The sequence below is a fragment of the Cherax quadricarinatus genome, chromosome 79 (genome assembly GCF_038502225.1).
Source record: "Cherax quadricarinatus isolate ZL_2023a chromosome 79, ASM3850222v1, whole genome shotgun sequence".
Classification (NCBI taxonomy): Eukaryota; Metazoa; Arthropoda; class Malacostraca; order Decapoda; family Parastacidae; genus Cherax; species Cherax quadricarinatus.
In genome coordinates this window covers 19,661,754-19,686,132 of record NC_091370.1, presented here as the reverse complement: position 1 = coordinate 19,686,132, position 24,379 = coordinate 19,661,754, and the positions used below count along the sequence as shown (strand labels likewise).

Here is a 24,379-nt window from a genome sequence, read left to right as displayed (position 1 = left end):
TCAACATGGAATAATTTTTTTTTAGTAATGTGTGGAGTTTGACTTCAGTTTTGGTGGCATGTATTATTGGTTTTCATGGTTGTATGTACTTGGTTGTGTGGTGGTATCATCCACCATCTCCATTGCTGATTGTGTAGTGTTCTCCACTGTTCCATTGTTTGTTGTATAGTGGTGATGGTAGTTGGTGGTGTAGTGTTCTCCACTGTTACATTGTTGGTTGTGTAGGGTTGTCCATTGTTTCATTGTTGGTCGAATAGTGGCTATGGTAGTTGGTTGGTTGTGTAGTGTTCTCCACTGTTTCGTTGTTGGTTGTGTAGTGGTTCCATCCATAGTCTCATTACTAGCTGTGTAGTGGTTGTAGTAGTTAGTTTAGTGGTGGTGGTAATTGGAAGATAAAGTAGTGGTGATAGTTATTGGCTAGTCCTGTAGTGTTGCCCTTCACTGTCTCATTGCTGGTTGTGTAGCGGTGGCAGTGGTAGTTGGACGAGTTGCAGATTACCTTATCTATCATAGGTTATGATAGTTTAGTGATGGTGTAGTGATGGTTTCATTTCTCTCATTGGTTGGTAGTTGGTTGCGTAGTGGACTAGTAGTGGTCAGTATTTTATTATAATAGACTATACAGTACATTCATTCTGTATTTTCCATATTTCTCTATCGCTTGTATGCGATGAAATTGGAGTAGTATTAGACGTAGTGCAGCAAAGAGGCTTCTTTTCCTTCAAAATATTATTTGCAACATGAGATACCATACCAAGATTAGGGATACCTTCCTTGTCCACCTTACTGCAGTAAACCATTTTTATTTTTTAACATATCGGCCGTCTCCCACTGAGGTAAGGTGATCCGAAAAAGAAGCAGCAAATAAACCATAACCAATTAAATGTTATTTTTTTCTAGATCAAAATGGAAGCAAAAGGAGTGACTTCACTTTCGATCAGGTGTACGGGCCAAGAGCAACACAAACAAAAATATTCGAAGAAATATCACAGCTCTGTCAGTCGGTAATAGACGGACAGAACGCATGTGTATTGGCGTATGGGCAAACAGGCTCGGGAAAGACTTACACAATGGAAGGTGTGCTTCAGAACGAAGAGCAGCAGGGCGTGATTGCTCGGACGGTGAAGTAAATCTTCTTCACAATAAACGGGCTGAAGGATGAGGTATGAGAATTCTTAAATTTTCTTTCAATACACAAATAACCCGCACATAGAAGAGAGAAGCTTACGACGACATTTCTGTCTGACTTGGACCATTTACAGTCACAGTATTGTACCTTTTTTTTTGCTATTTAGTCTTTCAATAAGTAATTTTTCCTAGACCTTTGTATATATAGTATGCTTGGAGTATTTCTTTTACCATAATTATGCACTTGGTTGCTTAAATTCTGTAGTAATTTAAGTTATTCATGTTTGATTGCTTTTGGTAAATGATAATGAAAATGGCTGTAAATTATATTCTAGTAAATTGTTTTTCATTTAAAGGCTTTTTTTTATATATATTTGACACATTCGCCAACATTCACTCAATCGCCACTTTGCCAGAAGTGTGTATTCAAATGACCCTCTGAACTGCAACACCCTCACCAATTCTTCATAGTGCTGCCACTGCTTTTCCCATCTCCATGAGCCAGGTCTAGCTAATTGCAAAGTCACTTCTTTGCACAGAACTGCTAAATGCCTCAAATGATGTAGTGGAAGTTTTAGCAGTAAAGGTAGAGAACCAAAACCTAGTCATTGTGGTAGTCTACAAGCCTCCGGATGCAACATCCCAGCAATTCCAGGAACAGCTGCTAAAAATTGACCACTGTCTGGAAAATCTTCCAGCTCCTGCACAACATCTTGCTCCTGGGGGATTTCAACTTAAGGCACCTAAAATGGAGGAATATAGCAAATAATATTGTTGCAGTAATAACACCAGGAGGCAGCTCTGATGAAAACTCACACGAGCTTTTAAATATCTGCACAAAATTCAATTTAAACCAGCAAATAATAGAGCCTACTAGACTGGAGAATACACTAGACCTCATCTTCACTAACAATGATGATCTGATAAGAAATGTCCCCATATCAAAAACAATATACTCAGATCACAACATAATTGAGGTTCAGACATGTATGCGTGGAGCCCCAGACCGACAAAATGAGATTAGTCACGAGGGAGCATTCACCAAATTCAACTTCAATAACAAAAACAAAGTGGGACCAAGTAAACCAAGTCCTAACCGATATAAGCTGGGAAGATATACTAAGCAACACAGACCCCAACTTACGCCTAGAACAGATTAACTTGGTGGCACTAGATGTATGCACAAGGCTTATTCCTCTAAGAAAAAGGAGTAGATGTAAAATAGAAAGACAGGCGCTCCCTTTACAGGCGACGGAAAAGAATAACAGAGCGGCTAAAAGAGGTCAATATATCTGAAATGCGTAGGGAGACACTGGTCAGAGAAATAGCAAGCATCGAACTTAAGCTAAAGGAATCTTATAGGAGTCAGGAATTGCGGGAAGAACTAAAAGCCATAAAATGAAATCGAAAGAAACCCAAAGTATTTCTTCTATGCCAAATCTAAGTCGAGAACAACGTCCAGTATTGGGTCCCTACTTAAACAAGATGGGTCCTACACAGATGACAGCAAGGAAATGAGTGAGCTACTCAAGTCCCAATATGACTCGGTTTTTAGCAAGCCGCTAACCAGACTGAGTCGAAGATCAAAATGAATTTATGAGAGCCACAAAATTTGGTTAACACAAGCCTATCTGATGTTATTCTGACGCCAAATGACTTTGGACAGGCGATAAATGACATGCCCATGCACTCTGCCCCAGGGCCAGACTCGTGGAACTCAAGTGTTCATCAAGAACTGCAAGAAGCCCCTATCACGAGCCTTTTCCATCCTATGGAGAGGGAGCATGGACACGGGGGTCGTCCCACAGTTACTAAAAACAACACAGAGCCCCACTCCACAAAGGGGGCAGTAAAGCAACAGCAAAGAACTACAGACCGATAGCACTAACATCCCATATCATAATCTTTGAAAGGGTCGTAAGAATCAAGATCACCACCCATCTAGAAACCCATCAGTTACACAACCCAGGGCAACATGGGTTTAGAACAGGTTGCTCCTGTCTGTCTCAACTATTGGATCACTACGACAAGGTCCTAAATGCACTAGAAGATAAAAAGAATGCAGATGTAATATATACAAACTTTGCAAAAGCCTTCGACAAGTGTGACCATGGCGTAATAGCGCACAAAATGCGTGCTAAACGAATAACAGGAAAAGTCGGTCGATGGATCTATAATTTCCTCACTAACAGAACACGGTAGTCAACAGAGTAAAGTCCGAGGCAGCTACGGTGAAAAGCTGTTCCACAAAGCACGGTACTCTCTCCCATCTTGTTCCTCATCCTCATACCTGACAGACAAGGATGTCAGCCACAGCACCGTGTCTTCCTTTGCAGATGACACCCGAATCTGCATGACTGTCTTCCATTGCAGACACTGCAAGGCTCCAGGTGGACATCAACCAAATCTTTCAGTGGGCTGCAGAAAACAATATGAAGTTCAACAATGAGAAATTTCAATTACTCAGATATGGTAAACACAAGGAAATTAAAACTTCATCAGAGTACAAAAATTCTGGCCACAAAATAGAGCAAAACACCGTCAAAGACCTGGGAGTGATAATGTCGGAGGATCTCGCCTTCAAGTACCATAACATTGTATCAATCGCATCTGCTAGAAAAATGACAGGATGGATAATGAGAACCTTCAAAACTAGGGAGGCCAAGCCCATGATGACACTCTTCTAGGCTGGAATATTGCTGCACACTAACAGCACCTTTCAAGGAAGGTGAAATTGCTGACCTAGAAAATGTACAGAGAACCTTTACGGTGCGCATAACTGAGATAAAACACCTCAATTACTGGGAGTGCTTGAGGTTCCTAAAACTGTATTCCCTGGAATGCGGGCGGGAGAGATGCATGATAATATACACCTGGAAAATCCTAGAGGGACTAGTACTGAACTTGTACACGAAAATCACTCGCTACGAAAGCAAGACTTGGCAGACGATGCAACATCCCCCCAATGAAAAGCAGGGGTGTCACTAGCACGTTAAGAGACCATACAATAAGTGTCAGGGGCCCGAGACTGTTCAACTGCCTCCCAGCATACATAAGGGGGATTACCAACAGACCCCTGGCAGTCAAGCTGGCACTGGACAAGCACCTAAAGTCGGTTCCTGACCAGCTGGGCTGTGGCTCTTACGTTGGTTTGCGTGCAGCCAGCAGTAACAGCCTGGTTGATCAGGCTCTGATCCACCAGGAGGCCTGGTCACAGACCGGGCTGCGGGGGCGCTGACCCCCGGAACTCTCTCCAGGTAAAACTCCAGATAAGCTGGGGTCAGTCTAGCCTCTCAGGTTTCAGTAAACGCTCCATGTTGTGTTGTAGTATAGCGCAGGATCACCACCAGGTAGCCCAGGATTCTATGTTCAATAAATTGTTGTGATAGAAAGAGAAACAGGCCTTATCTCTAGGCTTTATTGAACATAGAATCTTCATAGTACTTCTGCAACAAAATATAATGACTAGTACATCTAATTACTGCTTCTACAGGGATGGTGATGTCTTGCATATGTCAAGAGAAGTTATAACTCAGGCCATATATTTAAACTCGCCATGTAATCTGCATCACTAATATATGGATATAAGTGAAGAGAATCACACACCATGTGTTAGCGCCCACGACACACACCAAGCTGTTGTTGCTAAGGCTCCCGAGAGGTGGTGCAGTATTATCCTGCTGCTGCTCCCCACAGGAGCAGTATCACTACAGCTAGAACTGTCAGAATTAGAACTAGCATACCTTGTCTATATTTTTGGCATCTTGAACAAACTGAATCTTCAGCTGCAATGGAAAGGAGTAAATCTGTTCTCTCGCCAAGGAAAGTTTTTTTTTTTTTTTTTTCAACAAGTCAGCCGTCTCCCACCGAGGCAGGGTGACCCAAAAAAGAAAGAAAATCCCCAAAAAGAAAATACTTTCATCATCATTCAACACTTTCACCACACTCGCACATTATGACTGTTTTTGCAGAGGTGCTCAGAATACAACAGTCTAGAAGCATACACATATAAAGATACACAACATATCCCTCCAAACTGCCAATATCCCAAACCCCTCCTTTAAAGTGCAGGCATTGTACTTCCCATTTCCAGGACTCAAGTCCGACTATATGAAAATAACCGGTTTCCCTGAATCCCTTCACTAAATATTACCCTGCTCACACTCCAACAGATCGTCAGGTCCCAAGTACCATTCATCTCCATTCACTCCTATCTAACACGCTCACGCACGCTTGCTGGAAGTCCAAGCCCCTTACCCACAAAACCTCCTTTACCCCCTCTCTCCAACCCTTTCGAGGACGACCCCTACCCCGCCTTCCTTCCCCTATAGATTTATATGCTTTCCATGTCATTCTACTTTGATCCATTCTCTCTAAATGACCAAACCACCTCAACAACCCCTCTTCTGCCCTCTGACTAATACTTTTATTAACTCCACACCTTCTCCTAATTTCCACACTCCGAATTTTCTGCATAATATTTACACCACACATTGCCCTTAAACAGGACATCTCCACTGCCTCCAACCGTCTCCTCGCTGCTGCATTTACCACCCAAGCTTCACACCCATATAAGAGTGTTGGTACTACTATACTTTCATACATTCCCTTCTTTGCCTCCATAGATAACGTTTTTTGACTCCACATATACCTCAACGCACCACTCACCTTTTTTCCCTCATCAATTCTATGATTAACCTCATCCTTCATAAATCCATCCGCCGACACGTCAACTCCCAAGTATCTGAAAACATTCACTTCTTCCATACTCCTCCTCCCCAATTTGATATCCAATTTTTCTTTATCTAAATCATTTGACACCCTCATCACCTTACTCTTTTCTATGTTCACTTTCAACTTTCTACCTTTACACACATTCCCAAACTCATCCACTAACCTTTGCAATTTTTCTTTAGAATCTCCCATAAGCACAGTATCATCAGCAAAAAGTAACTGTCAATTCCCATTTTGAATTTGATTCCCCATAATTTAATCCCACCCCTCTCCCAAACACCCTAGCATTTACTTCCTTTACAACCCCATCTATAAATATATTAAACAACCATGGTGACATTACACATCCCTGTCTAAGACCTACTTTTACCGGGAAGTAGTCTCCCTCTCTTCTACACACCCTAACCTGAGCCTCACTATCCTCATAAAAACTCTTTACAGCATTTAATAACTTACCACCTATTCCATATACTTGCAACATCTGCCACATTGCTCCTCTATCCACTATCATATGCCTTTTCTAAATCCATAAATGCAATAAAAACTTCCCTATCTTTATCTAAATACTGTTCACATATATGCTTCAATGTAAACACCTGATCTACACATCCCCTACCCACTCTGAAACCTCCTTGCTCATCCGCAATCCTACATTCTGTCTTACCTCTAATTCTTTCAATTATAACCCTACCGTACACTTTTCCTGGTATACTCAGTAAGCTTATTCCTCTATAATTTTTATAGTCTCTTTTGTCCCCTTTCCCTTTATATAAAGGGACTATACATGCTCTCTGCCAATCCCTAGGTACCTTCCCCTCTTTCATACATTTATTAAACAAAAGTACCAACCACTCCAACACTATATCCCCCCCTGCTTTTAACATTTCTGTCATGATCCCATCAGTTCCAGCTGCTTTACCCCCTTTCATTTTACGTAATGCCTCACGTACCTCCCCCACACTTACATTCTGCTCTTCTTCACTCCTAAAAGATGGTATATCTCCCTGACCAATGCATGAAATTACTGCCTCTGTTTCTTCCTTAACATTTAAAAGTTCCTCAAAATATTCTCGCCATCTACCCAATACCTCCATCTCCCCATCTACTAACTCCCTAAATATTTAGTTCAATTTCCATGTGTGGATGTATGCCATGCTAGGTACATATTCTCAAGCATTTACAAAAGATGCGGGATGAATTTCAGTGACTTTCTGGAGGTGGACATGACAAGGGATGTTTTTTTTTTTTCATCGGGAATCCATTCGTAACAATGTTCATGGTGTTCCAGAGGCTATGCACAAGGAGTTCTTGGACCTGGAAAATGATTTGCCAGCTGAAGATGTGTACTAGCCGTCTACCATGGAAAAATATTTGGGCCAGTATGATTATTTAATCAAATCTGTCAAACACTTGCAGTCAGATTTCTTTTGTCATTTGCATCAACTTTCATGCGAGTGGATTTTTATTTGTTGCACATTAAGTCCAAACAGAGGAATTGGACTGCAGTTGAAAGCTATATTCATTGTGCATTATCAAGTACCACTCCTAACATTGAAAAGCTTGTCAGTGAGAAGAGAATCCAAAAGTATTGTAGCAAGGAAAAGTGAAAAAATTATATGTCAAAGAAAGTTGTTGGCTGTATGCTTCATGATTTAAAAATTATATTCGTTAGAAAGAAATTTTACAGCGAAATGTTAGATATGTATTCATTTATTTCCAGGAAATTTTGTATGAAATATTTCAGATCGAAATGTTAGATATGTTCTATTATCTGGGGTCCACCTCTGGTGCAAATTGTGGGACCCACAGCCTTGGAGAAGTGGAAGGAAGAATATTTAGATTTCTTCTTGAAGCTATTTGAATATTCCATTTTCCCTACCACCCCATCTTTACATTCTTTTTAACAATATATATATTTTATTACGCAATATGGTACACAAGATTTAATAGATACATTGTTGATACAAAGATGGCATCTCTGCAAAAAGTGATTACGCGAGTGAGGCGAGTGTTGAATGATGATGAAAGGATTTTCTTTTCGAGGATTTTTTCTTTTTGGGTCACCCTGCCTCGGTGGGAGACGGCTGACTTGTTTATAAAAAAAAAAAAACTAGGTGTAGATGAGATACATGTCTAGTAAATATTGTGTTTGTCACTGATTATTTAATATACATCAGATCAAATTCTGTTGTCTTTGCTTTGCCTTTACGTATCATTACTCAGAAAATTAAATGATCCACGATATTTTTATAATTGGGTTGGTGGTCCATGGGCTGAAACGACTTGAGAACCACTGCTCTAGGTACTTTTCTTCCTTCCAGTCTTGTTTTTTCTAATTTGTAATTTTCCAAATATCCTTGCCTGGTATAGTGAGCATGTGCATGCTGATTCTCATCTGGCAGGGATACTTTTCCTCAACTGTTACCCTTATAGAATATTTGTTTATTTCAATCATCCAGGTTGGGAGGATAATTTGAACTGTAATGCCCATGCACTTCTGGCAATAGAGCTATTGATAGTGATGGTAAATGTATTTCCTTCTTTGAGCCACCATACTTTGGTGGGTGTTACGCAGAGATGCAGTTATAATACATGTCTTTCATATTTGCTCATCTTTCTAATATTATATTGCGATTACTATCGTTAAATGCTAAAACGAGAGTAATCAGCTTTATAATATTAAATATTCATTTTCACCTTTCCCATTTTTCATTATATGTACAGTGGACCCCCGCATAGCGACCTTAATCCATGCAAGAGGGCTGATTGTTATGCGAAATGTTCGGTATGCGAATGAATTTTCCCAATAAGAAATAATGGACATCAAATTAATCCGTGCAAGACGCCCAAAAGTATGAAAAAAAATTTTTACCACATGAAATATTAATTTTAATACACACAAACTGAAAAAGGCATGCACAATTACATGACACTTACTTTTATTGAAGAACTGGTGATGATTGATGGGATGGGAGGAGGGTAGAGAGAGTTAGTGTTTAGAAGGGGAATCCCCTTCCATTAAGAGTTGAGGTGTCTAGTCCTTTTCTGGGGTTACTTCCCTTCTTTTAATGCCACTAGGACCAGCTTCAGAGTCACTGGACTTCTTTCGCACAACATATCTGTCCATAGTGGCCTGTACCTCTCGTTCCTTTATGACTTCCCTGAAGTGTTTCACAACATTGTCAGTGTAATAATCACCAGCACGGCTTGCAATAGCAGTGTGAGGGTGATTTTCATCCATGAATGTTTGCACTTCAAGCCACTTTACACAGATTTCCTTAATCTTTGTAGTAGGCAACTTCTTCAATTTCTCTCTCCCCTCCTCTGAACCAGTTTCCTCAGGTCTGGCCTCTTGCTGTTGAAGTTGATCTATCAGCTCATCAGTGGTTAGTTCTTCATTGTCCTCCTCCACCAACTCTTCCACATCATCCCCACTAACCTCCAACCCTAAGGACTTTCCCAATGCCACAATGGATTCCTCAACTGGCATAATCCTCTCAGGGTTAGCCTCAAACCCTTCAAAAATCCCTTTTGTCTACACATTCTGGCCACAGTTTCTTCCAAGCAGAGTTCAAGGTTTTCTTAATCACTCCCTCCCAAGCCTTACCTATAAGGTTTACACAATTGAGGATATTAAAGTGCTCTCTCCAAAACTCTCTTAGATTCAGTTGAGTTTCTGAGGTCACTACAAAGCACCTTTCAAACAGAGCTTTTGTGTACAGTTTTTTGAAGTTTGCAATAACCTGCTGGTCCATGGGCTGCAGGAGAGGAGTGGTATTAGGAGGCAAAAACTTCACCGTAATGAATTTCATGTCCCCATAAAGTCGCTCTGCCACGTCTGTAGGATGACCAGGGGCATTGTCTAACACCAGGAGGCACTTAAGTTCTAATTTCTTTTCAGTTAGGTAATCTTTCACATTGGGGGCAAATGCATAGTGTAACCAGTCATAGAAAAAGTCCCTAGTGACCCATGCCTTACTGTTTGCCCTCCACAGCACACACAAATTCTCCTTGAGGACATTCTTTTGCCTGAACGGTCTGGGAGTTTCAGAGTGATACACTAATAAAGGCTTCACTTTGCAATCACCAGTAGCATTGGAACACATCAACAAAGTAAGCCTGTCTTTCATAGGCTTATGTCCTGGGAGTGCCTTTTCCTCCTGAGTAATGTAGGTCCTGCTTGGCATTTTCTTCCAAAACAGGCCTGTTTCATCACAAACACTTGTTCAGGTTTCAGTCCTTCACTGTCTATGTGCTCCTTGAATTCCTGCACATATTTTTCAGCCGCTTTGTGGTCCGAACTGGCAGCCTCACCATGCCTTATCACACTATGTATGCCACTACGCTTCTTAAATCTCTCAAACCAACCTTTGCTGGCCTTAAATTCACTCACGTCACTAGTTGCAGGCATTTTTTTAATTAAATCCTCATGCAACTTCCTAGCCTTTTCGCTTATGATCGCTTGAGAGACGCTATCTCCTGCTAGCTGTTTTTCATTTATCCACACCAATAAGAGTCTCTCAACATCTTCCATCACTTGCGATCTCTGTTTCGAAAACACAGTTAAACCTTTGGCAAGAACAGCTTCCTTGATTGCCTTTCTGTTCCCCACAATAGTAGAGATGGTTGATTTGGGTTTCTTGTACAACCTGACCAGATCGGCGACACGCACTCCACTTTCATACTTATCAATGAGCTCTTTCTTCATCTCTATTGGAATTCTCACCCTTATTGCTGTAGGGTTGGCACTAGAAGCTTTCTTGGGGCCCATGGTCACTTATTTTCCAGATAAAGCACCGAAAACACTAATACGAAATATTCCGATTGTATGCTTGGATGTTACCGCGGAGGCTGGCTGGTAAACAATGCCACCGGCGGAACATGCGAGGCTGGCTGAGGGCGCACATTGGACGCGTCTCGGACGGAGAGCGGGTTTTTGGGCGGTATGCGAGGCAAAATTTTTGCGATCAAAGCGAGCGGTATGCAGATTGTACGGTATGCGATGCGTATGGTATGCGGGGGTCCACTGCATATATTTATTCTGCTGTGGAAATGGATAACGACCAATTTGTTTGGCCTCACTTCTACACTACTCGCCTGAAGCGAGCTGACGTCAGGTGTGAGTGGGGTAGATTAAACAGTACAGCACTTCTCTGTGTAGAGAAGGTCTCCACAGCTTACTCACTTTACTCGCTTAAAGTCACCAGAAATTGTGAAATTTTCCTTAAACAGAAGTTCTCGTCTGTGGAGACTTCGAGTTTCTTAACCATTAACCTAATCTCCTTAGAAAATAGGAAATAATGTAACTTTTGTCAACTGTATCCGAAAGGTTCATACAAAAATTGAAGGTCTTCATATTTAAGTAATATATAAAGTCTGTTTATATATTAAAGATACATTTTAAAATGTTTGTTGATCTCCCTACAACCTTATTACGATAGAACTAGAGAACAATTCTCCTTGAAAAGTCCCCTAGACTAACAACGCCTAGGGTTTATAAAGTTTATCGTAATAAATGGGGACCTACTGTCCGGGAGACTGAACCTTGAAATACAGACTTATAAAATATGGCTGAATTATCCGCCAGGTTTGAAGACCTTACAGTTGAACGACTGAATACGTTAAAGTTACAAACTTGTTGGCAAATAGCAAAGTCTCTCGGAGTAAAGTATGACAAGCACTATACTTCTGTTACCCTACGGGCTATCATTCGGAATTTACTCTTTCCAGAAGTCCCAGAAGAAGACTCCGGCGAGGATTTAGAAGATAATGAAAGTCTAATTTCACAATTTGACCGGCAGTCATCAGTAAATGAGATGGAAATGCCTTCAGTAGCTACTAAGGACATATCAACGAGACCTAAGACTCCAAGACCAGTTTCTTCTCAAGCTCAGACCACTTGGGAAACCCTAGACTTCACCGGTAGTACACCAGGAACAACCACATTCTCTACATTGACGGAACCCAGAGCTCCTGTGAGGAATAATCCAGAGTTTTTCCAGTGGAACTCCATTCAAATTCCTCCAGAGATCCACTCTCCGGAACAATTCGAGAGATTAGAACGCTTCTTGATATTACAAACTACGTACATTGAAGCCCAACGTAAGTTTAAACATGAAGAGTTTGAAAGAGAATCCATCAGACGTGATAGACAACTCGACCCAGGAAAAATTGAATCTCGTCCGACACCAAGAGTCGAGACGTTCAATGTTCATCAAGCGGCCGCCATGGTTCCCAGATTCTGTGAAGAAAACCTCGACGCATTTTTTGAAGCCTTTGAAAACCAGGCTCAAATTATGAAGTGGCCCAGGGAACATTGGGCGGCCCTGATACACACTACCTTGACGGGAAAAAGCACAGGCTAGCACGGCGTCCTTACCCTTCGACCAGTACTCTCACTACGAGACAAAGAAAACTGTATTGGACGCTTACGACTTGTTGCCTGCTAGTTATCTACGGTCATTCCGGACTTTGAAGCGCAACCCACAGCAGTCCTGGGTAGAGTTTGCCCGAGGGAAACAGGCAGCATTTGAGAGACGGCTTAGGGCTTCAAATTGCAATACAGTGGAATCCCTTTCTCAATTGATTTTAAATGAAGATTTCTTCAATTATTTGACGGACGACCTACATACTTACCTTATCGGACGTTCAGCCTCAACGCTAATAGAAACTGCGTCGATAGCTGATCATTATGAGATAATCACCAGATGATGGGTAAGAGTAAACGTCAAGAGGCTTTTCGGAAAAATCCCAAGATAGATTCAAAGTTTGAAAGAGCGTATACGGTGCGTTCTAACTGGGATAGTAATTCCAGTTACGGAAAATATTCAAGTTTTAAAAAGGAAGATGTTCCCCAACGGATTTGTAATTACTGCCACAAATCGGGACATTTGGAAAACCAATGTAGAAAGAAAAATGAATGGAACTATGAAAATCCCAGGAGATACCCTACTCAAGTGATCTCCTCCCAGGTCCAAGCTAAAGCCCGGCCTGTAAGAACGAACTTGGAGTCGTCCCATCCAGAGACCCAACAGACGAGATGACTACATTCTGAAACCAAGGTACACGAGGCCATGGAACCTTACCTTGCTACAGGAAAAGTCGGCCTCGACGAAAAAAGGTTAGTTAACGTCACTACATTTCGAGACACAGGGAGTTATCTGTCTTTATTGAGGACAGACGTATTACCCCTTGATGATCACTCAGACACCAAGATAGAAGTCTTGTTAGAGGCGTATGGTGGTGGATGGGGTACATCTCTCTGGGGCTGGGGTGGTAGCACTTGCAGACTCGATTGAGAAGGCCATTGGTGAAATGCCTATGATTTTAACTGATGGAAGATAGAGGTATGGGTGTGTGTGGGAAACAAGCAGGTTGCAACACTTGGGTTGGAAACAGTAAATGTATAAAAGGCATTCAGCATGAAGTTATAAATAAAGACAATAGATCAGGTCAGCAGACAAAGGGGGACAGCAGAGGGCAGCAAGGGACTAGCTCCCTTAAGGTTTACTATACTAATAGCAGGAGTGTAAGAAATAAGATAGATGAGCTAAGATTAATTGCAAGTGCAGGAAACAGATATTATTGCTATAACAGAGACCTGGCTCAATCTGAAAGATAGAGAGATGCCCTCTGAATGTCACATACAAGGCTATAAATTATTCCACACTGACAGGGTCAACAGGAAAGGTGGTGGAGTAGCGATGTATGTCAGAGACAATTTAAATTGTTGTGTTAGACAAGATATTAAATTAGAAGCGTCAGCCACTGAATCTGTTTGGTTACAGCTTCTCGAGGGCCGAGAAAAACTAATTTTGGGTGTGATTTACAGGGCCCCAAATCTTGATAGGGAGTGCAGTAAACTTCTATGGGACGAAATTCGGAAGGCATCTACATACGAAAATGTTGTGCTAATGGGAGATTTAACTATACACAGATTGACTGGAGCAATTTGACAGGAAATTTAGAGTCAGGTGACTTTCTTGATACGATCCAGGATTGTTTTTTAAAACAGTTTGTGACAGAGCCAACTAGGGGAAATAACCTCCTTGACTTGGTTCTTGCCAGTAGGGAAACACTAATTAATAATCTTGAGGTTAATGATGAACTTGGGGAAAGTGATCACAAATCACTCAGTTTTAATATATCATGGAATTCCCCTAATAATGGCAATCAAGTCTCCGTCCCTGACTTTCACTTGGCTGATTTCATAGGACTGAAAAATTACTTAGGTGGGCTGAACTGGAATGACCTGACTAAGGGTCAGGTAGGTGGTGATGGTTGCCGATATGATGCTTTCCAGGGCATAGTTCTAGCTGCTCAGTCAAATTATGTTCCAAATAGGGAAATCAGATCAAACAAAAATGATCCTAAATGGATGAACAATAGATTAAAATATCTGATTGGTCAAAAGAGAGGCATATATAGGCAAATCAAAAGAGGAGAGGGGCAATTGAGAAATCGATATATTCAGTTAAAGAGAGAAATAAAAAAGGGAATTAGAAAAGCAAAAAGAGATTATGAGGTTAAAGTTGCAAGAGAATCGAAGACTAACCCAAAAGGATTCTTTCAGGTATACAGAAGTAAGATCAGGGACAAGATAGGCCCACTCAAAAGTTCCTCGGGTCAGCTCACTGACAGTGATAAGGAAATGTGTAGAATTTTTAACACATACTTCCTCTCAGTTTTTACACAGGAGGATACCAGCGATATTCCAGTAATGATAAATTATGTAGAACAGGACGATAATAAACTGTGCACTATTAGGGTCACAAGTGACATTGTCCTTAGGCAAATAGATAAATTAAAACCTAACAAATCCCCAGGCCCTGATGAACTGTATGCAAGGGTTCTAAAGGAATGTAAAGAGGAGCTTAGCACCCCTTTGGCTAATCTTTTCAACATATCACTACAAACTGGCATGGTGCCAGATAAGTGGAAAATGGCAAATGTGATACCTATTTTCAAAACAGGTGACAGGTCCTTAGCTTCGAACTATAGACCAATAAGCCTAACCTCCATAGTGGGAAAATTTATGGAATCAATAATTGCCGAGGCAGTTCGTAGCCACCTTGAAAAACATAAATTAATCAACGAATCTCAGCATGGTTTTACAAAGGGGCGTTCCTGCCTTACGAATTTATTAACTTTTTTCACTAAGGTATTTGAGGAGGTAGATCATGGTAATGAATATGATATTGTGTATATGGACTTCAGTAAGGCTTTTGACAGGGTCCCACATCAGAGACTATTGAGGAAAATTAAAGCACATGGAATAGGAGGAGAAATTTTTTCCTGGATAGAGGCATGGTTGACAAATAGGCAGCAGAGAGTTTGCATAAATGGGGAGAAATCAGAGTGGGGAAGTGTCACGAGCGGTGTTCCACAGGGGTCAGTGTTGGGCCCCCTGCTGTTCACAATCTACATAAACGACATAGATGAGGGCATAAAGAGCGACATCGGCAAGTTTGCCGATGACACCAAAATAGGCCGTCGAATTCATTCTGACGAGGACATTCGAGCACTCCAGGAAGATTTGAATAGACTGATGCAGTGGTCGGAGAAGTGGCAGATGCAGTTTAATATAGACAAATGCAAAGTTCTAAATGTTGGACAGGACAATAACCATGCCACATATAAACTAAATAATGTAGATCTTAATATTACGGATTGCGAAAAAGATTTAGGAGTTCTGGTTAGCAGTAATCTGAAACCAAGACAACAGTGCATAAGTGTTCGCAATAAAGCTAATAGAATCCTTGGCTTCATATCAAGAAGCATAAATAATAGGAGTCCTCAGGTTGTTCTTCAACTCTATACATCCTTGGTTAGGCCTCATTTAGATTATGCTGCACAGTTTTGGTCACCGTATTACAGAATGGATATAAATTCTCTGGAAAATGTACAAAGGAGGATGACAAAGTTGATCCCATGTATCAGAAACCTTCCCTATGAGGATAGACTAAGGGCCCTGAAACTGCACTCTCTAGAAAGACGAAGAATTAGGGGGGATATGATTGAGGTGTATAAATGGAAGACAGGAATAAATAAAGGGGATGTAAATAGTGTGCTGAAAATATCTAGCCTAGACAGGACTCGCAGCAATGGTTTTAAGTTGGAAAAATTCAGATTCAGGAAGGATATAGGAAAGTACTGGTTTGGTAATAGAGTTGTGGATGAGTGGAACAAACTCCCAAGTACCGTTATAGAGGCCAGAACGTTGTGTAGCTTTAAAAATAGGTTGGAGTTCCTTCGTTCTTATGTTCTTATGTTCTTATAAAGTGTTTTTGGAAATCCCCGACTATGTGGGTTGGATAACTGTTGGAGTATCTAGTAAAGAATTCCCCATTCAGGGTGTTGGACTGTTGATCGGAAATTATGTATACCACCAAGGTATTTGTAAAGAACCGATGGTGATAAATAACTTCTGAAACCCACTATGCTTTGGAAGCATTAAACGAAGGTCCAGCATTATTTCCCTTGAACATTATTACTCGTGCAATGTCTCGCTCCGCAGATTGTGGAGAGCAATCCGAAAATAAAGACCTGGGTTTAGATTTGCTATTCAGTAAGGCAATACAAACTGGAACCTTTAAACCTAGTCAAGCCATGATTAACCCCAAGTGTTCCGCTGGAAAAGGTCTCGGAAGAAATGACCTGATTCAGGCTCAAACTTTAGATCCAGACTTGAATCATTGTAGAAGTATAGCAGTTTCTGAGGAACAGGCCAATCTACTAGAAAACTGTTATTATTACAAGGATGGTATCCTCATGAAAAAGGAGGAAAGTAATGGTTCCAAAGACGTGAGGAGTTTAGTAGTATTGCCAACTTCTTTCCGAGATACCACTCTTGAATTTTCTCATAATAGTCCTCTAGGTGGACATCTTGGGACAAGGAAGACTTTAGGAAAAATAGTAAAACATTTTTATTGGCCTAAGATTGGGGAAAAGGTGAAGAAATACATTAAAGAATGTCATATTTGCCAGAAGGCAGGTAAGCCTGCTCATAAACCTTCCCCGGCCCCCCTAATTCCTATTCCTGCACGAGGAGAACCTTTCTCTCGTCTAATTATTGATTGTGTGGGACCTCTGCCAAAGACCCGTCAGGGAAACCAATATTTATTTACAATCATGGATACTAGTACAAGATATCCGGAAGCTATCCCTGTTAGGAAAATTACTTCTCGGGTGATTGTTCGTTCCTTATTAAAGTTCTTTTCTCAAGTGGGAATCCCCAGAGAAATTCAGTCAGACCAAGGAACTAACTTTACTTCTAAAACCTTCAGAGAAGCAATGTCCCACTTGGGTATAGAATCTTTGTTGTCCACGAGTTATCACCCTCAATCCCAAGGAGCTCTGGAACTTTTTCACCAGACTCTAAAATCTATGCTAAGAGCATACTGTGAACAGTTTTCCCAAGATTGGGATGAGGGGATACCTTTATTATTGTTTGCATTACGAAACAGTGAACAAGAGAGTACGAGCTTCACTCCGTTTGAACTCGTCTACGGGCATCAGGTCCGAGGCCCACTAGCTGTATTGAAAGATACTTGGACTGGCAAAACAACATCCTCGATAAAATCATCACCAGTTCTGATGCAGGAACGTTTGTCTTATGCTAGAGACTTAGCCGCAGAAAATTTGGCGAATGCTCAAAGAAAAATGAAACTTTGGTACGACAAACGAGCAAAACCCCGTTCATTTCAACCTAAAGATTTAGTAATGGTTCAGAGGTTAGTTTCCGGCCATGCTCTCTTACCACGTTACCAAGGTCCTTATGAAGTCGTGAGTAAAGAAAACGATGTAAATTATGTAGTTAAGATACCTGGAAAAAGGAACAAAGTATTTCACATAAATCAACTGAAATCTTATCATTCCAAAACACTACCTACCACATCCATCACTACCTTATCTACAATCAGAGAAAATACATCAGAAGGTGTCAAAAGAGCCGACGCTCACCTTAAAAATTCTGAAGCTCTACTCAATCTTGATATACTTAACAATCTGGACGATTCAAAAAGGCAAGAAATAAGTAAATTAATATTGAATTATAAAAGCTTATTTGGAGATGTGCCAAAAACTTGTACTCTAGGGTATCACGAAGTCTAGCTCCGCGATTCGCATCCAATCAAACAACCACCTTATAGAGTGAGCCCCACTAAACATCAGATGTTGAAGCAAGAAGTTGACTTTCTTCTCGAACATGGCCTTGTGGAACGAAGAGTCCTTGGGCGTCCCCTTGCCTGTTAGTTCCCAAACCAGACGGAACATTTCGCACGTGTACGGACTACCGTAAGCTTAATTCTGTCACAATACCAGACGGATATCCTCTTCCTCGAATAGACGACCTGATAGATACTGCCTCCAGCTCTAAATTCCGTGAGGCGACTTGATTTACTGCGAGGGTATTACCAAGTTCCTCTGGCGCCAAAGGATAGACACAAAACAGCCTTTGCAATTAAAGATGGTTTGTTCAATTACAGAGTTATGCCCTTCGGTTTATGTAATGCGGCCTCAACCTTTCAGAGACTTATGAACGAGCTAACTCGACCTTTGGAAGGAGTCGAGGCATATCTTGATTTGGTAGTGTTTAGCGACTCTTGGGAAGAACACCTTATTCGACTGGAAGCTTTATTCAAATCCCTAGATAGCTATAATTTCACTGTCAATCTAGCAAAGTGTGCTTTTGGACAAGCCACTATTAAATACTTGGGTTTTCAAATAGGACAAGGGAAAGTGGTACCCCTTAACCTTAAAGTAAAAGCCATTACTGAATTCCCTATTCCAAGTGATAGAAAAGGAGTGCAAAGATTTCTGGGTATGATTAGCTACTACCAAAGATTTTGCCCCAACTTTGCACAATTAGCTGCTCCTCTGACTGAATTAACTAGTCCTAGAGTAACCTTTAAATGGACCCTGGAATGTAATGAAACTTTTGAAAAATTAAAAAGATTGCTTACGTCCTCTCCTGTATTACAAAGTCCCAATTTTCACAAACCCTTTATCTTGCATATTGATGCTAGCTGCTATGCTATAGGGGCAGTCTTGCTACAAAATTCATCAGATACTGAAGTTTTGCATCCCATTTGCTATTTTTCATCAAAGTTAAAGTCCCATCAAAGAAATTATTCAACTGTTGAAAAAGAGGCATTAGCCCTGGTAGTTTCTTTAGAGTATTTCGACGTATACCTGGGAACATCGCCTCATAAAATATCAGTATTTTCCTATCACAACCCCTTAACATTTATAAATACAAAGAAATCAAAAAATGCCCGAATTCTGAGGTGGGCTCTCAGAATTCAGCCCTATTCATTTAGCATTAATCACATAAAAGGCCCGAGTAACGTTCTTGCCGACGCTCTTTCGCGTCCCTAATAAAGTTCATTCATTTGACGATTCTATTGTCTAAATTTTTACTTTAAACTTTTAAACCATTCAGATTTCTGTTTATCTAATGTTTTGTCTATTTACAGTTACTGTATGTGTGGTAACATGCTGTATCGAGCTAGGATTTGGTCGAGAGACTAGGCTGGCTATTGCCTCCTTTCCCGCTACCCCGAAGGCTTATGTGCATGTACTAACGCTAACGGGATACTAGAAGTCTGGTGCATACACGCCTCGTCTCTCGGATCCGAAGTCCCTTCGATATGATCATTCGTATGCTTCTCGATACAAAACCTTTGGAAAAAACAAAAATTCCCAGTACTACATACTGTCCTAAGGGAAGGGGTGTTACGCAGAGATGCAGTTATAATATATGTCTTTCATATTTGCTCATCTTTCTAATATTATATTGCGATTACTATCGTTAAATGCTAAAAAGAGAGTAATCAGCTTTATAATATTAAATATTCATTTTCACCTTTCCCATTTTTCATTATATATATATATATATATATATATATATATATATTTATTCTGCTGTGGAAATGGATAACGACCAATTTGTTTGGCCTCACTTCTACACTACTCGCCTGAAGCGAGCTGACGTCAGGTGTGAGTGGGGTAGATTAAACAGTACAGCACTTCTCTGTGTAGAGAAGGTCTCCACAGCTTACTCACTTTACTCGCTTAAAGTCACCAGAAACTGAAATTTTCCTTAAACAGAAGTTCTCGTCTGTGGAGACTTCGAGTTTGTTAAACCATTAACCTAATCTCCTTAGAAAATAGGAAATAATGTAACTTTTGTCAACTGTATATGAAAGGTTCATACAACAAAAATTGAAGGTCTTCATTTTTAAGTAATATATAAAGTCTGTTTATATATTAAAGATACATTTTAAAATGTTTGTTGATCTCCCTACAACCTTATTACGATAGAACTAGAGAACAATTCTCCTTGAAAAGTCCCCTAGACTAACAACGCCTAGGGTTTATAAAGTTTATCGTAATAGTGGGAAACAGCCAATGCAAAAAAGAAAGATTTAACTTTTTGTAAATGAACATGTGATCAACTTTTACCCCACTCCTCAAATACTCTGAAAGCTGTTAGTCATATTGAGCTTTTCCTGATACGTATTTAATTTTACCTCTTCTCAAAAATGTTTGTCTTAAACTCTGCTCTGTACCTTATTTATCTTATTGTTGCTTTTTTGCAGGGTTGGTCTTACAAGATTAAGGTTAGCTTCGTTGAAATTTACAACGAAGTTATCCGAGATCTCCTGCTCTCTCCAGGAGAGCCAACAAATTTGAATTATGACATCAGATTAGTGGACAAAACAAAAACTGAGACCTTTGTCACTAATTTGAAAGTAAGTAGAAGTGGAATAATTCTACACTTACTATGTGTAATTGTTAGAGCAAGAGTACACAGCTGTACACTACAGCATTAATGAACATCAATGCTTCTAATGTAACTTGTCTTTCAAGTGGAGTTTGAGGAACTTATCTTGTTGAAACTTAATATTTGATCTCTTATGTTCCTTAGACTAATTTTGTCCACACTGGTTTAGTGCTTTTTTTTTTTAGTGTGATAGTAATACTAGGTTGGTAGACATTAACCACCGAGGGGGGTACTACTGTCCTGACAAATGAGTAAGACAAACCTGTACAGTGGTACCCTGAGTTTTGGCCATAATTCGTTACCGAAGTCTAGTCTGTTCGAGTGGTGTTACCGAACGAATTTGTTCCCATAAGAGATAATGTAAATTAGATTACTCTATTTCAGACCCCCAAAAATACTTACAAAAGCACTTATAATAATACACTTAAATAATTTTTCAAATTGGGAGCTGTACAAAACTCAGGGTACCACTGTATTTGTTTTACATGGTGGGAGTGCTGTTGTCTTTTTTCTGTCTCAGACCCACAAGATAATGGGTATATCTTTCTACTTTTGCTTACACTTGTTCTTATTATATTTCCTCTTATGTCCATGGGGAATGGAGAAGTGGAATAGAATTCTTCCTCCGTAAGCCATGCATGTCGTAAGAGGCGACTAAAATGCCGGGAGCAAGGGACTAGTAACACTTTCTCCTGTATACATTACTAAAGTTAAAGAGAAACTTTTCTTTTTTCTTTTTGGGCCACCCTGCATCTGTGGGATACGGCCAGTTAGTTGAAAGTAGCAAGTCCATGGGGAAGTGGAATAAGAATATTTCCTCCATAAGCCATGCGTGTTGTAAGAGTCAACTAAAATGCCGGGAGCAGTGGGCTTCTAGCACCTTTTCCTGTCCAGCTTACTAAAAATAAAAGGAAGAAAAGCCTTAAATTTAGGATGTTGGTAAAGGGATCCAGGGACTCAGGTCCTGGGAGTGGGAAGTAAAATGCATGCATTTTAAAGGCGGAGTTTGGGATATTGGCTGTTTGGAGTGACATCTAAGCTGTCAAATCTGGGCACTTCTGCAAAGACAGTGATTATATGTGAATGGTAATAGTGTTGAATGATGGTGTAAGTTTTTTTTTTCTTTCCAGTCACTGCCTCAGTGGGAGAGGGCCGATGTGTTGTTGAAAAATAATTTGATTATGAACTTTGCATTTCATTTTTAGTCTTTTACATAAACTGATGAAGGAATTGCCTGTTATATTTATGGGGATGTTATGCTTTTAGGGTTTGAATCTATGGAAAGTCAGTCCTTAAACTAGTGGGCCAGTTTTTCACCACTGGTTTGTGCAGGTCTAATTAAATTCATCCAACTAGGTATATGAGAAATTGGTATTTTGGCCAGTTTCACAAAAAATTCAAAATAGGGTCGAGAATAAACATTGCAGGCATTCATGGTACTAAAATAACATTTCCTCTGTTCATTAGTTACATTGCCAGGCTTCACACATGAATTCCATTTTGATTTTTTATGCACACAGTATTATAATAATGTGTGAAAATTATATATAATTGTATATACATTAGACCCCTGGTTCGCGATGCTATCGGTATCCGATAAATCTGGTAACCGATGCATTATATCGCAGAGAATTTGCCTCCGTTCCCATTACAAAACCCGGTATGCGATGCGGTTCATACGAGACATGTCCACATGTGGCCTGAACTGCCCTGTGTGTGCCAGTGTTTACAAGCCAGCCAGTGTGTGCGCATGTAAGGATACATTCGGTACATTCCATATTATCCATATTATCACTGTTTTTGGTGCGTGTTTCTGCAAAATAAGTCACCATGGGCCCCAAGAAAGCTCCTAGTGCCAACCCTTTGAGACCAAGGGTGCTAATGACTGTTGAAATGAAGAGAGATAATTGCAAAGTACGAAAGTGGAGTGCGTTTGTCGGAGCTGGTCAGGTTGTATAGTAAACCCCAATCAACCATCTCTACTATAGCAAGCAGGAAAACGGCAATCAAAGAAGCTGTTCTTGCAAAAGGTGCAACTGTGACTATGAAACAGCAACCGCAAGTGTTTGAAAATGTTGAGAGACTTATTGGTGTAGATAAATGAAAAACATAACAGGAGATAGCATCTCTCACGCGATCATTTGTGAAAAGGCTAGGCAGTTGCATGACGATTTGGTAAAAAAATTGCCTGGAACTAGTGGTGATGCAAGTGAATTTAAGGCCGGCAAAGGTTGGTTTAAAAGATTTAAGAATCGTAGTGGCATACATAGTGTGATTAGGCATGGCGAGGCTGCCAGTTCAGACCACAAAGCGGCTGAAAAATATGTGCACGAATTCAAGGAGTACGCAGAAGCTGAAGGATTGAAACCTGAACAAGTGTTTAATTGTGACGAAACAAGCCTGTTTTGGAAGAAATTGCCAAGCAGGGCCTACATTACTCAGGAGGAAAAGGCACTCCCAGGACATAAGCCTATGAAAGACAGGCTTACTCTTCTCGTGTGCCAATGCTAGTGGTGATTGCTAAGTGAAGCCTTCATTGGTGTATCACAAACTCCCAGAGCGTTCAGGCAAAAGAATATCCTCAAGGCTAATGTGTGTGTGTGCGCGCGCTGTGGAGGGCAAACAGTAACGCATGGGTCACTTGGGACTTTCTATGACTGGTTTCACCATGCATTTGCCCCCAATGTGAAAAATTACCTAATTGAAAAGAAATTAGACCTTAAGTGCCTCCTGGTATTAGACAATGCCCCTGGTCATCCTACAGACTTGGCAGAGTGACTTTCTGGGGACATGAGTTTCATTAAGGTAAAGTTTTTGCCTCCTAATACCACTCCTCTCCTGCAGCCCATGGACCAGCAGGTCATTTCCAACTTCAAGAAACTGTACACAAAAGCTATGTTTGAAAGGTGCTTTGAAGTGACCACAGAAACTATTGACTAAAGGAGTTTTGGAAGGATCACTTTAATATCCTCAATTGTGTAAACCTTATAGGTAAGGCTTGGGAGGAAGTGACTAAGAGGACCTTGAACTCTGCCTGGGAAAAACTGGCCAGAATGTGTAGACAAAAGGGATTTCGAAGGGTTTGAGGCTAACCCTGAGAAGCCTATGCCAGTTGAGGAATGAATTGTGGCATTGGGGAAGTCCTTGGGGTTGGAGGTTAGTGGGGAGGATGTGAAAGAGTTGGTGGAGGAGGACAATGAAGAACTAACCACTGATGAGTTGCTAGATCATCTTCAACGGCAAGAGGCCACACCTGAGGAAACTGCTTCGGAGGAGGGGAAGGAGAAACTGAATAAGTTGCCTACTTCAAAGATTAAGGAAATATGTGCAAAGTGGCTTGAAGTGCAAACCTTTATGGATCAAAATCACCCTCACACAGCTATTGAAAGCCGTGCTGGTGACTATTACATTGACAATGTTGTGAAACACTTTAGGAAAGTCATAAAGGAACGAGAGGTACAGGCCTCTATGGACAGATATGTTGTGCGACTTAAGTCCAGTGACAAGCTGGTCCTAGTGGCATTAAAAGAAGTAACCCTGGAAAAGGACTTGATACCTCAAGTCCTAATGGAAGGAGATTCCCCTTCTAAACACTAAGACCATCCACACACTCACCTCCTCCCATCCCATCAATCACCACCAGGTCTTCAATAAAGGAAAGTGTCATGTAACTGTGCATGTCTTCAGTTTGTGTATTAAAATTAATACAATGTACATGTAAAAAAATTTTCA

At 40.6% G+C, this 24,379-nt stretch overlaps 1 long non-coding RNA gene across 1 annotated transcript in view; it reads left to right on the top strand.

Annotated features, from left to right (window-relative positions):
• Positions 1-325: 325 nt before the first annotated feature.
• The window catches only part of LOC128702600 (uncharacterized), a 37,820-nt gene continuing 13,766 nt past the window's right edge, over positions 326-24,379 (top strand). The window contains exons 1-2 of the long non-coding RNA XR_011394216.1: positions 326-1,163; positions 20,463-20,615. This is a non-coding gene — a long non-coding RNA (uncharacterized lncRNA). The remainder of the gene's footprint in view (positions 1,164-20,462; positions 20,616-24,379) is intronic.